Raw genomic sequence first — 15389 nt, forward strand, 5'->3', positions numbered from 1 at the left:
TCTCTCTCAAATCCATAAACAAAACTAAAAGAACATAAAAGAAATGGGATTTTACCATTTACAAAACAGGACGCACATGGAATAGCAAATATCGTGGCGCTATTGGCAGAAAGAACCGATAGATCACAGGGTGTTCCCTGTCCCAAGGGAAGCATCTGAGGATGAATGAGTGACACAGGCCTCCGCTCCGTTTGCAGAGGTCAAGCCCCAGCGGCTCCAGCAAGGCCGTGCCCGCGGCCCCATCGGAGCTCGCCAGTGAAGTGCATGTAGCCCCGCATTTACCAAATGACAGCAACTGGAAACTTCTCCAGTTTCTACAACCTGGTATTTGAAATGTCACTTCTGAGGGCTGGTACCCCACAGAGGGACAAGTTTTGCCGAGTCAGAATAATTCACCAGGAGCTGGCGGGTGGGGAGCCAAGCAGATAAGATCCCCGGCAGCTGGGCGTCCTAATCAATTCTCCCAGAAGACGGGGGCTCCTGGCGGGGTCCGCAGCAGCGTGCCTGCGAGCCGACGATACTCGTGTGTATCTCAGCCACAGACGGCACAGGCACGGGGCGCTGGCTGCCACCCCAACAGGACGGGGCTGCGGTGCCAGCTCCGGCCACCAGCCGTCTGGCATGTGTGAGGCCAGAGCCCGCAGTGGCCTGGGGGCCACTGGAGACTGGGCCCCCTGCATCCTGGGGGAACAAGAAGGCGGGCGCCCGAGGTCATTCCCGATTGGTGGTGACCAGGCCCCAAGGGGGGTTGCTGGCACCCTCAAGCTCAACGCCAAATGCAGGGACCTGGGTTCATCAATACGCATAAAACGATCCAGAACCAGTTCTTTAAAAATCACATTAAAATTCACGTAACATAAAATCCACTGCCTCAGTCATCTTGAAGTGCACAATCCAGCGCCTTCCAGTGGACTCGCAGTGCGGAGCGGCCGCCCCCACCACCCAGCTCCAGAGCTGCTGCTCTGTCCCCGGCAGAAGCCACCTGCCCAGCCAGCAGCTGCGCCGCCCCCCCTGGCCCCCGGCGCCCCTCCTGGCCCCCGGCGCCGGCTGCACCTGCCGCGCCCACGTCACGTGGCGCAGGTTCCCTTGCTGGGGTCCCGCTTTCGAGGTGTACCCGCACCGGAGCACTTGCGAGGCCAGCGCTCTGCGCGGGACAGATCTCACGCGCTCCCCACGAGGAGCTCACACCCACGCCGAGCTCGTGGTCACAGAGCTGTGACAGAGGGGCTTGGCTGGCGGCCGGCTGCCCTCTGCCCAGCAACGCCGGGACCTCGCGCACCGCCTCAGTGCACGGCCTGCCCCGGCCAGGAGAACGGGGGCGCTTCCTACAACTACCTGGGGCTTCAGACGAGCCAGAGCAGCTCCCACGGGACGGACGCACACGCAGCACTGGAGGTGCCACTGCCGCGCCCCTCCCCGCAAAGCCAACAAGGGGCGACCGGAACAGTCCCCGAAGCGGCGCTCTCAGCACCCTGGGGGACGCCAACAAAACTGGACAATGGGTCTCCTGACGGAACAAAAGTCATGCATGTTCACCATTTGGTCAGGGCTCAAGGGCCCAGCAGATTATGAGCTTCATAATAAAAAACACAATGCTTGGAAACAGCCCCAAACGTCCATTGATAAAAGAACAGATCAGCACAACGTGTCTATCCCTACCAGGGAGCATTCTCCTACCATATAAAGAAACGGCAAACGGATACACGCCACAACACAGACGGACCCCGCGACACCATTAGGCCGAGGAAGCCAGGCACAGAAGCGCACGTGTCGTACGGTCCTACTGCAAGGAAGCCTGCATGGGCACATCCACCGGCCGGCAGCGCCGGCGGGCGCAGGGTCTGGGCCAGAGCCCGTGCAGCTCGGAAGAGGAGCTAAAAACGTAGAATGCACGAGTGCCTCCCAACAGGTGCTTCAAGTAGCCATTCCCCACGATAAGCACTTGCAGGCATGCCTGCCCCACGGCACAGAGTCGACGTGTCGTGTCCCGTCCGGCCCGCAGACAATTGCCAGGGAGGGGCTGGCGCCCTCCTCGGGACGGGAGGACACCACCCGCTGACATATCCGCATTAAAAGGTATCTCAGATCTTAACCGTGGCACAAAAGAGCACCAGACTTCTTGGGATTGGTGAGCTCCGACTTGAGAAAATAAAGGTAAGTTTTCAAATTCCAGTGTTAGTTACATAAAAAGGGGAGACCCCGGAACGTGGAGAGCGGCACTTCCCCTCACGGCCACACCCGCTGCGCCTCCTGTCCAGACGCAGCGTCTGGGACTCCCGGTCCTGGGACCAGCGGCAACGTCGGCCTGATGCTCTTCCCCATGAGGGCCGGCAGAGGCTCCGCCAACCCCAGGCGGCCCAACCTCCGGGAGGGCACCCCACGGGGCAGCAGGCGCCCCGGTGTGGCGGCTTTCCCCGCACGCAGGGCAGGGCCCAGCACGGTGGGGCTCCGCTGTCACTGCGCGGGGCTGGTAGGGAGCGCAGGGGACCAAGGGGACCAAGGGGACCGGGGGGAGGGTACGCACTAGTCCTGCACCGGCGGCGGCCAGCTTTCTGTCCTTGTCCCTGGGCCAGGGCTGTGACCAGACGATGGACACATGAGCACAAGGCTTCACGAGCCACAGTCAAACACCCGGAAGTGACCGCCTGCCGGCTAAGCGCCGGCTAGGACCCCTCCTCCGGGCGGGTCACACCAGCCACCCCAGCGCCTGGAGCAGGTGGGGGGCTCCGAGAAAATCACCCCGCGGACACCGCCACGCCCCTCGTCAGAGTGCGCCCCCCAGCAAACCTCCCGGTGGGCTCTGCTTGTTTTTTATTTTGGGGGGCGGGGGTCAGGTCCCCCCCAGGGGACCCTTTTTGCCTCAGGTCCCAGGAATAACGGCTAGTGCCGACGCGGCAAACATGGAAACCACCCCCAGAGGGCGGGGGCGGACACAGTGTTTCCACGGAACAGACACGGAGGGACCATGAGCAAACGCAGAGGCAGGCCCCGCTGGCCCCAGAGGTGCAGGGATGGTCCGCTGCGGGCCGGGCGCGCCAGGCGACTCCCAAAGCCTCGGACGGACCGCGGCCGCCCTGCCCTGCCAGGGCACCGGCCCGGAGCAGCGGGCACACCCAGCGGGCCCGGCAAGCCGCCCCGACGCAGGCCCCGGTGCCTCCCCTGCACTGTTTCTTTTCTCTCTCTCTTTCCTTTTTTTTTTGGTGGGGGGCAAATCACTGCATTAGCTCTGAGTTTATCCAGTTACTTCCGTTTAAGCAACTGTGTACCAAGTGTGCCAGTGAGAGAGAACAACGTCACTTCAGAAGGCAGGGCGTCCCCAGGGGGATGCGCGGTCTCCTCTCACGGGGAGCACACGGCCCCTCTAACCGGCTCCCGCGACAGGCGTGGCACGCTGACCCCTGGCCCGCGCTGGCCGGCCGTGGTCCCGCAGAGAGCAGCGAGGACATCATCTCAAGACTTTCAGAGATCCCGCAACCTGCTCCCCTCCATTTTTTAGTTTAACCTTAAAATAAAGAAACACCCACCACTGAATGTGGGCCCCGCCCCCATGCACTGACACGCCCGCAGCGCAGGAATGGGACCAGAAATGGCACCAGCGCACGAGGGACCTGATGGCAGCGTGGCGACGTGCCCTAGGCCCCAGCTGAGAAGCGCCAGGCAGTGAGGGACGCAAGGTGAGGGGTTGCAGCTAAGGCCCGGGGCCCACCACGTGCCGCCCAGCCCCCAGCGGGGGCCGCCCAGGGACCCGGCAGCTGCGTGGTGACGGGCGCTCTCAGCGGACGCCCACCCCGTCGCCGCCCCCCACGGAAGCGCGTGCCACGACCCCGCCCCAGTGAGGCACAGGCAGCCTGCAACGACGCCCCATGTTCCGCAGGCCGGGTGACGGAAACCCCCCCCGAGGCCAGAGCCCTGCAGGGTGAGACCCACAAAACATGCCAGATGGAGTCACAGCCAGAAATGACTCAAATCCAGTCACCCGAAAGAAAAAAATGCAAAACAAACTCGGGTCAGCGTTCACTGATTCAAAAGGGCATCCTTTAAACAAATTCCACTGATTGTCCTTTAATTCCAAGTCTGAGGAACTTCAAACCCACTCAGTTCCAAGTCAATTCTCTCCTTTCCTTCCGCAATCCAGTTGGTGCTGCTCCCAAGATCCCCTTTCAAAGTCCTGCCCGTCTGCGTGACGGAGGCAGGGCGACGCCAGCCCCTCTCCCTGGCGCCCGGCAACCCGAGCTCGCAGGCCTGACTCCCAGGCGACACCCGTGGGCCGGGGCTCCAGAGCCTGCGGCCGCCCAGGTCCGAGCGCGGGGTCCCGCCCTTCCTCCTGGGCGACACCGCCTCTGTGCCTCCGTCACCTCCTTCCCAGAGCCAGGACGGGAGCGCCACCGCGTCAGGTCCACACACACAAAGCCCCCCTCGCGTGCCCTGGAGGCCACCCCCGCGCGCTGCGTGTCACGTCTCCTCCCCGCTCCCACAGCCGTCACCCCGCGGCGCACGCTGCCTCCTGAGCCCCAGCCGCATCGGAGTGACTCCTCACGGTCTGCGACACACAGACCGGGGCCGTCCCCTGCGAGTCCCCACCGCTCACACACCCCGCCTCCCCACGCCTCCCCGAGAAGCGAGGCCGGTCACTGTGCTGTAAGCGCCACTGAATGACGCCAGAGGTGCGGGCCTGCCAAATGGCAGCATGTAAAACAAGCCACTTTCAAATAAAATACACGAAAGTGCCGACAGGTGGCAGGGTGCCTCTCCAGGCCCCCAGGACTCAGGTCCTGCTGGCTGAGCCCCTGCCGCCACCGCCCTCAGCCCCGGGCCCCGCGGGCCCCGGCTGGGCAGCCCCAACACCCCCACCGCCGCCTGCGCAGAGGCGGGCTCCGGCTCACAGCCGGGGCGCCCAGACGGAACGGGGCCCAGTCACTACACCAGCAACGGCCGGCGCCTTAGGGACAGAACGAAAGGGCGTCAGGTCAGGTCAGACACAGCTCCCGTGCGCGGCAGCGTGTGTGGGCGGTGGAGGCAGGAGGGCACGTGGGATTTGCACACGCTCCGAGCTTGAAGGCGGCCACGCCCGCACACGTGCCCCTCCAGCTCCCCACGCACGCCACCCCCTCCCAGAGACAACCCTGCTGCGCACCGTGGCCTGTCCCCGCAGAGGCCTGTTCTGAATTAGCACCGCTATTGGGTTACGGCACCAACCAGCCCGCTTTGTCTCTCCTGGGCCATTGTTTAGAAAACGACTTCGGCGCCACCGCACAAACGGCGAGCCCGAACACAGGCCCAGCGGCCCAGCGGCCCAGAGGCCCGCTGCCGCCCCCAGGAGGGCATTTTCGGAGAATCCCGCGCCCCGCCCCCACCCCTCAGTAATCTCTCATCTGTAACCTCCCAGCCAGGCTGCTGGCCCCTGCACAAGGCTTCCTGGAACGAAATGGAACGTAACGGAAAATCCAGCCGGCCGTGCTGCCTCGGGGGCTCACTCCGCGGGGCGCCCAGGGGGCCCATCTGCGCAGGCGGCCCACGTCCTCACCTGGGCACCCGTCACCAGGCCCCAGACGGCACCCACACCCCACCGCACAGGCCGCAGAGGGGGCTCCCCTGGACGCCCCGCGGGGAGCAGCCCTGGCCATCGCAGGGACAGCTCCCCTCTGTCCCTAACTCTCCGACTCCTCAGGACGGCCACACGCCCCAAAGGAGCCCCGCGGTTGCTCCCGCCCAGGGAGGCCGCCACATGCCCGTGGCCTGCTCAGAGCGCGGGAGCCGGCACCGGGAGGCACAACCGTGTGTGACCCCATTTACCTTCCCAATAATGATCACTGCTACTTAGGACAATCACAGTACTTACTAATTACTATGTGATTAACGATCATCAACAATTATAAACATAAGTAGAGTCAACGTTTTATTATAACTGCGTATCTAGTATACAGAAAGTGCAACGCACTATATTACTTCTTATTCTGATTGCCCTATGACACAGTTTTATATTAATACATAGTTACTAATTATAATAACAAAAACAGGTACCAGCATTGCCCCCACTTTACGGACAAGGAAACAGGCACCCAGAACTGAGGGGGAGAGCAAAGCCAGCAGGCGGGCCCAGCGCACAGCAGAAGCTGCCAGCTGCCTCGGCCCCCTCTCCGAGCGGAGGAGCTTCCGGGAGGTGGGGGCCGTTCATTCCTCTCTGCTCTCAGCCTGCGGGTGCAGGGCCCCTCGGGGGTGTGCAGCGGTGTCGCGGCACCCGCCTTCCCCACGCAGCCAGTTTGCAGCCAGGGGTTTCACAGTCAGCCTTCTAGGGAGCAGGCGGGCCTCAGCACGATCCAGTCGTATCTCCGGGCCCGTGTGCTTCCGCCAAGCAGTTGTCTGTCCGCCCCGCCCCGCCCCACAGGCATGCGCCCTCCACCGAACAGATACGAGGGCCTGCTGTCTGCCAGCCCCATGCGAGGCATTGGGGTGCAGCACAGGGAGTCAGATGGCCTCTGCCGGCGGGGCCGGGGGGCGCACGCCGTGAGCAGACGTTAACGACACCGGCCCCAGCAGGCGTCTTCCCTGCAGACCAGCCACTCAAGCTTCTAGGCACACTGAGCCCACTTCACTCTGCGGGGATCACACGCCCGTTTTCCCAGGTGAGAAGCCTGGGGCGCAAGGGAGGAGAGGCGCTCGCCTCGCACGGGAAGGTAGCAGCTGGCGGGCGCCTGGCCAGGGCTGTTGGCCTGCTCCCGGCGAGGCCACCGTCTCCTCCTGCGCCCACTGTTGTGGACACGGGTCCCTGCGCATGCACACACAGGGAGCACCCCAAAATGCTCAGGGTATCAGGTGAAAAGGGACAAAACAAAATTATAAATGCAGGCTAATTCCAACTACCCATGCGTGTACTGAAAACGAAAGCCAGGATTAGAGCACGCCGACGCGCTGAGTGTTTCTCCCAACGTAACAGCACGGGTCATTTCTTCTCTTCTATTTCAGCTTTTCCATTCCTTGAAGTGAGCATGTATTCCTTTTAACAGGAAGGGAAAAATAATTTTTTAAAAAACCAGACTCAAAGTACAGCACTGCCTGCAGTCACCGCCCTCGCCTCAGGAAAATCCGCGTGGACGCCCACTGTGCAGGGAGGGGATGCGCCCGCGCCCGAGGGGAGGCAGCTGCCAATCCTGCAGGGCCGGCTTAGGTCGGTCTCCTCCAGCCACCGCCTCGGGGCCTGGGGCCTCCAGCCTTCCGCCTGGGGAGGGACAGGCACAGGCACGGACAGGGCTACAGTGTAGCAAACAGCCCCTCCAGCCTTGAGCTGCAACTGTTACCAAGTCCCTATACAGGCTTTGGCACATACTTGGTAGCAACTTTGCAGCAGCTCAAATATTTCCACAGCAACACCAAGAAGATTCTGCAAGGAAGGGGAGGGTTCTGACTTTTTAATGTGTTTCAGATTCTAACAGCAACATGAAAACAACCTGGGTTCCAGGGGCCTGGCTACCCTCCGCAGACACAGAACTCTGTTTCTCCTGCACCCGAGCAGGAGAGCTGTGAGGCTGTGAGGCCGTGTGGGCGGGAAGGCTGAGGGCACCCCGAGCCAGGCCGGAGCAGGGATGGCTGGGTGCCGGGCACACGAGGGACGCAGGAGAGGTCGGGGCTGGAAGGAGCCGCTGAGTGAGTGACAGTCACGTGGGGCAATCGAGCATTTCCCCCTCCGCTCTGTCTACATTTGAATTTCCTGCCATTGAAAAGGCCTTTAAAACTTTTTCTCAAAGTTTGCAAACTCAAGTCTGCTCACTTCTACTGGAGCATTACATCGCCAGCCATCCAAGCCAAAAACCAAGCAAACGAACAAAAAACCCAACGACCAGGCGCCTTCAGGCCTGTCCTCCCCCCAGCCCCACATCCTCGCCACCCTCCGACCCCACGCTCCAGGGGGCGAGCGCCTCCAAGCCCCTCCCACCCCGCGGCCGCCGCGGTCCGGGAAACTCAGGGCACAGGCGCATCCTTCAGCCCGTGTGCGGGGAGGCCTCTGCCCCCCACGAGCCTCAGGCTGCGCCACACCCCCTCCTGTTCCCGCACCCAGTGCGCTGACCCACGTGCACGGAAAACACCTGCCCCTCTGCGCGCTGCAGGGCGACCGCTTGATTCCCGCCTGTGAGCACAGAGGGCGGGTGCCACGTGGTCCCCATTCTTCAGGGCACAGCTCCGGGCACACCGCCACCCCGCACGCCCCCACGAGCACGCGCGCCCCCCCACCCCCCGACAGCGCGCTGCGCTTTCCAGCTGACTGGCCCCCAACACACGCTAAACTCCAGCAAAGAGCTGGGCCAGACACGCTCACAGCCAGTATTTTCCCCATTTTGGTAACTCATAAAGTATTCCAGAAACGGTTTTATGACCTTAAGGACCGCGTTTTCTAAAAGGCCGTGATGCCTGGGAGGGTGGGTAAGGACACTAAGACGAAACCTCAGACGCGGCTGGCGGGACTGTGAGCAGCGGCCTCCAGGGGAAGCCTGGCGGGTCCTCGGAGCCCCACCGAGCGCCGCACCGTGAGTGCTCCGCGCCCAGGCCCGCGCCCCCCAGAAATGGGGACGCGGCGCGCCACCCGCCGGCACCCGCCTGTCCGCAGCGGCACTGTGCACAGCGGGTGGAGCAGGAGCCACCCAGCTGCCCGTCCCGTCGGTAGAGGAGCAGTTGACCACACAACGATCACGCCACCACGAGGCACGAGGGCGGACATACGGACACGGCCCACGCCACGGCCCAGCAGAAGCCGGGCACAGAAGCCCCTGTGCTTTACGATTCCATTTCCGTGAAACACCCACATGAGCAAACCTGTAGGGACAAACCCAGATCGGTGGCTGCCAGGGGCTTGGGGGAGGAGGAGGGGGTGACCGGGGCCCGGGATGTCCCTGTGGGGTGATGACAATGTTGGGAACTAGACAGAGGCGCTGGCTGCCCCACACTGTGACGTGCTCGATGCCCCACAGCCGTTCACGTTTAAATGGTTTATTTTACATTACGGGAATTTCCCATCAATTAAATAAAAGGCTGTGACATTTTGAAAGAAATTCCTCCTTGAGAAAAGCACCTATCATTTTCCCCGCTCTTCCCGGTGCGGACGCACTCGGCACACATCCCACACGCGCTATGAACAGCGGCCAGCGGGCCGGGGGCCGGCCCCAGGGTCACAGGGACTAGCACACAGCCCTGGCGGCCGAGGCCGGCGCGGAGGACGTAAAAACAGGCGTCGCACAGCGCCGGCGGAGAAGGTGACTTGGCAGGATTCAACAACCGTCACTCTGTAACACGGGCTTAAAAATACCTTATTCCAACAGAGTGTGCAAAAACGAAACAGAAATCACTCTTCAAGTAAGTGTTTATTGGAACGACACCGGGCACCTCAGAAAGCTGTGTCGAGTGCCTCACAATCTACGACTCGCAGGTCCCCCTTGAAGCACGTCAAGTCACGGCACACTCGGCCTCGGGGACGCGCCCGCCGCTGCCGGCCCGCGGGGCCCCCCAGCCCCCGGGCGGGCGGCGCAGGCGGAGGCTTCCCCGTGGACCTAAATTCTAATCCCGAGCGAGCCAACCTGCTTCTTCGCTTTTCTTCAGTACAAAAAAAGCTCCCCCCCGCCCCCCGCCGCCAAATACGAACGCCACGCGGCACCCCAGCTGCTTCCACCCAGCTTTCTGGCCACCTCCTCTTGTTACTCCACGGAATTTACTTTTCAGAGACTTTTCACCACACAGCCATCTTTTTCAGGCTTCGCCTGTAGGGTCCCATCCCCGAAAGGGGGGGGCCAGCGAGAGGCAGACGCGCGCCTGCCCTGCCAGGTCCTATTCCAGCCCCACGCGGGTGCCATGTGGGGCGGCACAGCTGGTCCCACCATGTCACAGACGGGGCACCGAGCAACAAGTGGACGCTGACTCCCCAGCCTGGGGGGAGGCCCGCACCTCATGGCCGCCACCTCCGGGGCTGCCGCCTGAGGGCGCAGCTCTGGCCGGTGGCCCTGAGGGAGTGAGGAAAAAGCCCGCTCTGTGCCCTCCAGAGCAATACCAGGCTCAGCGGGTGCCTTCGGTCACTGGCACGGAACCCACCAACGCCGACGTGCTCCCAGGAGGGCCGCGGGGAGGTCCGGGAGGGCGCGCGTTCACCTCCCCTGCGTGTGCCCAGCCCAGCGCAGGAAATCGTTTAGTGAGCGGGCCCGGGCCCGGGCCCACCCCCCCCACGCTGACCGCGCGCCTGCCGCGCGCCAGACCCGTCCTCTCCAGGCAGACCCGGGACCACTCCCCCGAGACGGCAGAATCACACGGGAGGGGGTGTGAGGGGCCCCAGGAGGGAAGGCACCAGAGGGGCTAGGTATGAAAATTTTCAACACTCTACAGAAGTACCAAGTCAGGAGACTGAGTTTTGAAACAGGAAACAATGTAACAAGCATCCAGTGGGTGCAAAGGAGACACCAGGGCAGAACCTGCAGAGAGACAGATGACTGAGATAATGGGGGGGGCGGGGGGCAGTGGCAACAGAGGAGACGGGCAGACCCCTCACAAGGCACACTGGGAGCCGTGGGCTCCAATGCCAGCGCCGGGGTGCTCCCGGGCCTCGCACAACCGCCTTCCACTCAGCGTATGGAGGAAATTGCAGGCCCCCCCGCCCCCCACCTCCGTCCTTACCCTCCTCACCAGGGAAGGGGGCCTCCTTCCCCACCTTCCCTGCCACCCCCGCCCCGCCCACCTCCCTGCACCCACGGCCTCGCCCCTGCTCCTCCCACACGCTCAGGGGCAGCGCCCCCCATCCCGGACCGGTCCCTCTTCCCCCAACGGGCGGCCTGCCCGCGTCCTTCGCAAACACCCCTCTGGGGCACTCTGGCTGTGGAGGCCGCCGCGGAGCCCCAGGCCCGCCCTCCATGGTGAGCATCGCGCCGAACCCGCCCCCCGAAAAACACAAAACCCAACGAAGGAGAGGCCCCAGCTAAGCCCCTGACCCAACGCCCCCTGCGCAAAGCCCCCAGAGGACAGAGGGACATGCTGGGGGCGCCAGGAAGACCCCCCAGAAAACCCAGGCAGGGCAAGGGCCCGCGTCGCAGGCCAGTCCGCAACCAGCGGGGGGAGGGAGGCGAGCTGTGGACCCAGAAGGCACCGTGGCCATTCAGGCTGGGGCCGGGGTAAGGGGCAGCGGCAGCTGAGGGGCCCAGGGTTTCTTCAGGGCTGGGGGGACCAAAATGTTAAATACTGGGTGGCGGTGATCTGTGCCCAAGGCCGTGAATCTAATAAAACATACTGAGGTCACCCTTCAAGTGGCGGTTGAATGCTGCATGAACTAGCTCCCGATAAAACAGTTATTTTAAAAAGATATCAAGCCCTGAGCAGCAGCTTGGGCGCCATCCTGCAAAGGGAAAAGTCACCGGTTCGATTCCCGGTCAGGGCACATGCCTGGGGCAACCTGTCGATGCTTCTCTCTCACATGATGCTTCTCTCCTGCTTTCTCCCTCCCTTCCCCTCTCTCTAAAAGTAAAAAATAAAACCTTAAAAGAAAATAACATTGAGGAGACATCTGCCAATTACTGCGTGGGCCTTACTCGGACCCAACCGAGTGGAGTGCCGCCATCCACGCCGCGGAGAGGCAGGCCGGCTGGCCCGATGCCGCGTGCATGGCCCAGGGCCGGGGAGGCTCCGGCCTCAAGCCGCAACCAGGGGCCTGGCGTGGGGGCGGGGGCAGACAGGCACGCTTGCTTGGTGATGTCACATGGAATATTTTGACTCAAGCACCACCGGGGCCTACAACACCCACAAGGGCCGCAGGCGGGAGGCTGGGGGCTGGGGCGAGCACACGGCTCTTCACTCCTGCCTTCCCACCCGGCGCGGCGCTTCCTCCCAGGCCGGCTCCCAGCCTCCACGCGCCGGCTTCGGCTTGCCCCTAACACAGCCACCCGGGGGGCCCGTGCGGAAACACAGGGGAGGCCTCTCTGCTGCTCAGCACCGCCCCCCCACCCCGGCTCAAGGTCCCTCCTGACTTCCCACCCTCACCTCCCCTGCTCCCCTGCTTGAAGTTCTGCCTCTGAGGTCACCTCTTTAAAGCGCCTGCAGGGACCGAGGGTCCACAGGCCCCGCCCCTCCACACAGGCCCCGCCCCCCACCAGGCCCCGCCCCTGCTCGTTGGCTGTCCTTAGGGCCTATGGTCCAGACACGGCGTCGATGCCTCCCCTGTGAGTGTCCTGTCCTCACTTCCTGCCTCCCCTGACACGTGCTCTGCTTTCATCCCCGAGAGCGTTAGGGACCCAGAGCTCCAGGTTAGCCTGTCACTACCAGTCCGGGCCACCCAGGGACGCTGTCTGAGGCTAACACTCCACTCCGCAGTGCACCCCGCAGCTGGACATTAGACCAGCGGCGCGCAGAGGGAACAGGGCATCCCCAGAGGCCCTCTCACTGTCGTCGCTGACGGGGCCGCTCCAGAGTCACCGCATGGAAACGACAAGCAGCACATTGTCTTCCTTCCATTGGGCTGTGGCCGGGCCCCTCCTTTGGAGACCGAGCCCGGTGCTCCCGGGCGCAGCTCCTGTCCATGTGGCCCGGCACCACGGGTCCCCGCCTGCCCCGAGCCCGTCTACACGGCTTCACCGCACAGCACGGCGTACAGGTCTGTCCTGGAGGCTCTGCCGGGAATGCGCGCTCAGAGCGTCAGGGCCGGTCCGCACCGGTGAAGGCTCCCCATCGGGACGCGCACCTGCCGCGCGGGGTGGGGGTCGGGGTGGCGGAGCACCCCCACCCGGACCCGCAAGCTGCCTGCCTGGGCCCAGAGGGGCGAAGCACCTGCGCCAGCGCGCGCGCTCCGCGGAGACGCACAAAGGCTACACGAGCGCCCGGCCCAAGTGCCCATCATTCGGCCGCCCCGCCCCGCCCGGATGCAAGCGAGACAGGCCCGACCTGGAGCGCGCGTGGGCTGGGCCCACTGAGGGTTCACGGGCGACCCGACAACTCCCGGAGTTCCTGGCGCCTGATGCCCGCATTCGTCCCGTGACCTGCTCCTCACCGTCTGCATCTTTCTTTGCTTGTCTCACGGCACGAACTCTCGTTCCTACGAAAAACCAGCGAGGTCGCCGCCTGCTGGCCGCCGGACCCTCACTCGGTCAGCCGCCGCTTTGCCGGCCGCACGCGTCGGCCGCGCGCGGAATGGCGCCAAGGACTGAACGCGAGCGCCCCCACGGCAGGAGCATCAGCCTCCGACCGCGACCCAGACTCTAGGCAGCCACCACACCGAACGCCTCCACGCCAGCGGCCGCCACACCGAATGCCCCCCACGCCACCGTGGAGTCGCGCTCACGCTCAGTTCCGGCCACGCTGGCCGACGCGCGGGGCCTGGCCGCACGGTGAAAGCGCTCCTCCCCGGGGGCCTGGCGCCACCCAAGCTCAGGAAGGAGCGCAGGAGGCACGCGCCCGGGCCTCGGCCGGCCGTGTGAACCAGCCCGCGGGCGCCAGGCTTCCGCACCAACCGCCAAGCCCGATGGTGTCAAGATAAGCTCCCAGGGAGCCTGACCTCTGCGCCCGCGCGCCGCCGCGCCAGCCCTCGGGGGCTGCCACACCCAGGGATCACCTGGCGCGCCGAGCTAACGGGACTCCGGCCCTGGGCTGACGCAGCCAGGCGCTACCTGCGCTCCGGCTCTGGAGGCGCCCGGGCCTGGCTAGGGCCGTTAGTTGCGACGGGTCCTTAAAGACCGGCAAGGACAAGCTCCGTAGGAACCCCTCAGACGTCTCCCTCCGCCCCTCGGCGAAGTGAGGTTGTAGAGAAGCTGCCGCCAAGGCACCCTGGCGCCAAAAAGGGCAGCGAGACGCTGGCCAGACAGGGGTGAGGTCATTCACTCAACGCCACCCCTCCCCTCGCACCCGCGTTCTCGGCTTAGGGGCCACAGGTACACTTCACTTCTGCGGGCCCCGCCAAGTCCTCTGCGGGACACCCGCGTCTCACCTTCTAGAAGCAGTTCCAGCAAAGGCCTCTCTCTGTCCCTGTGCACAGGGGGCGCTCCCAGCTCACTGTCGCCCCCTCTCCATACCCCGACCCCACACGAGGCCAGGCACCCCGGCCTTTGCAGTGTGATTTCCTGTGTCTTCAGGGCAGAGATGGGAGAAGCTTTCAGGCGAGTCTGTAACCAGCTGCTGTAGGTGGGAACGTGGCTGCACCCCTCGGGGCACCCCTGCCCCCACCCACTGCGCACCAGCAGCAGCAGCAGGCCCCAAGCCCGCGGCCGCTGAGCCCCAAGCCCCGCCCTTCCCCTCACCGTGCCCTTCCAACCCCCTCTCCAGTGCCCGGCCCAGCCTCCCAGAACCTCAGCCTCCTGTCCAAATCCCACACGTGGCTCTGCTCCAAGGCAGCTGGGCCTTCATTCTCCTTGTTTTGCTAACATGTCACCAGCTGCCAGGAAGCCAGCTGGACACAGGGTGACTTCACCCGTCACCCCACCTCACCCCGCACCCCATCGGGGCACTTGGTCAAACATCCAGCCGCCAGGGCCACCAAGACCAGGAGCGGCCAGCCTCCCTGCCGCTGTCCTCAGAGCACTTCCTGTGGGCGGGCGCTGGGCTGCGTTCTTGCTCAAGGTTTAGAAGCCCCCCCACGCCGGTGGGGGGCAGGACAGCCCTCCCCTGAGGCGGGGCTCCAGCCCACAGGGCTCGGCTCAGCACCCTTGTCTTCCCTGCTGCCGAGGGGGCCCAACTACCCCCCTTTTCCAGGTACAGTCGCTGAGACTTAGGAAAGCCACGCAACTCACCGAAGTCAAGGAGCTGGCCGGGGGCGGCGTGGGGGCCCAGGTATCAGCAGGCTCAGCAGGCTCTCCTGCTAACCAGCGACTCATCACTGGGTCCCAGCCAGGGTGCGTGTCCTGGGGGCTCAGGCGCACGTGGCCCCCCACCAGCCACCAACTCAGAGGGGCCCACCACGCCAGGCCCCCAGCGGCCTGCCCACGATTGCCCCGCCCCCACCCGCAGGGCTGCCGGGATCACCTTCTAGAACAAGTCTGGTCACATGACATGCCACCTACCCAGCACGCGGGCCTCTCCCGGTCATAGGTGCGTCCTTCAGGTTTTGTGAGGGTTTAGCAAGTATGGAGCCACCAAAGAGCAAGACGGGTCACCCTGTTTCAGCCCTGCCTCTGGGGGCCTCTCCCCCAACCTGCCCCTCAGCCCCGGGCAGGCCCAGCGGCCAGGGAGTGACCACGAGTGCTTTGGTCACCCGCCCGCCCCCTAGCTGGAGGGCAAATGGCAGTCGCTGAGGCACAGCTCTCCCAAGAGACAAATGAGGACGGGGCTGTCAGGGAGAGCGGGGCAGAGAGGACCAGCAGCAGGTTCAGGTTTTTAACCTCAAGGAAAAAGTAGGAGGAAAAAATGTGTTGCATGATGATTGTAACTGGCTGGAGGGCACGGGG

The 15389-nt window shown here is 64.1% G+C and overlaps 1 protein-coding gene across 2 annotated transcripts in view; it reads right to left on the reverse strand.

Annotated features, from left to right (window-relative positions):
• The window catches only part of AGO2 (argonaute RISC catalytic component 2), a 69181-nt gene that overhangs the window by 49568 nt on the left and 4224 nt on the right, over positions 1-15389 (reverse strand). The gene's annotated exons all lie outside the window — the stretch shown is intronic.

Source organism: Pteronotus mesoamericanus, unplaced genomic scaffold, assembly GCF_021234165.1.
Source record: "Pteronotus mesoamericanus isolate MK-2021 breed Mesoamerican mustached bat unplaced genomic scaffold, CSHL_Meso_final scaffold_174, whole genome shotgun sequence".
NCBI classification, from domain to species: Eukaryota; Metazoa; Chordata; class Mammalia; order Chiroptera; family Mormoopidae; genus Pteronotus; species Pteronotus mesoamericanus.